The 532-nt window shown below is 49.1% G+C and overlaps 1 non-coding gene across 1 annotated transcript; it reads left to right on the top strand.

Moving 5' to 3' along the window:
- The first annotated feature begins 284 nt into the window (after positions 1-284).
- Positions 285-403, top strand: LOC111672036 (5S ribosomal RNA). Its single transcript, XR_002761990.1, has one exon. It is a non-coding gene; the product is annotated as a 5S ribosomal RNA (ribosomal RNA).
- Positions 404-532: the final 129 nt, after the last annotated feature.

Below are 532 nucleotides of genomic sequence, written 5' to 3'. Positions count from 1 at the left end.
AGGTGCTGTAAGCTTTTTCGCATCTCTTTGCAATCAGCAGAGGACGCTGCTGCTCCTGCTTCAACAACCTGTTACTCTGCACCTGGCTGCACTTTTGGGGACAGCACAGATCACAATGTAAAGACACTTTTGTATTAAAATGTTACAAAGTTGACATGTTGAGAGCCAAAGCAACAAGCAAACGCTGAAAAGGAAAGGCTCCTGCGCGAGACAGAAACACGTAGCTTCGTGCATGAAGGACATGATCGTCATGTTTAAAGAGGGTATTTGTCGCGCTCCCTCTCGCTTACGGCCATACCACTCTGAACGCGCCCGATCTCGTCCGATCTCGGAAGCCAAGCAGGGCCGGGCTTGGTTAGTACTTGGATGGGAGACCGCCTGGGAATACCAGGTGCTGTAAGCTTTTTGGCATCTCTTTGCAATCAGCAGAGGACGCTGCTGCTCCTGCTTCAACAACCTGTTACTCTGCACCTGGCTGCACTTTTGGGGACAGCACAGATCACAATGTAAAGACACTTTTGTATTAAAATGT

The sequence above is a fragment of the Seriola lalandi genome, unplaced genomic scaffold, assembly GCF_002814215.2.
Source record: "Seriola lalandi dorsalis isolate HSWRI2012SDOR001 ecotype SW California unplaced genomic scaffold, Sedor1 jcf7180001962950, whole genome shotgun sequence".
Classification (NCBI taxonomy): Eukaryota; Metazoa; Chordata; class Actinopteri; order Carangiformes; family Carangidae; genus Seriola; species Seriola lalandi.
The sequence above is the reverse complement of the archived record's forward strand: the minus strand, read 5'-3'. Positions and strand labels throughout refer to the sequence as shown.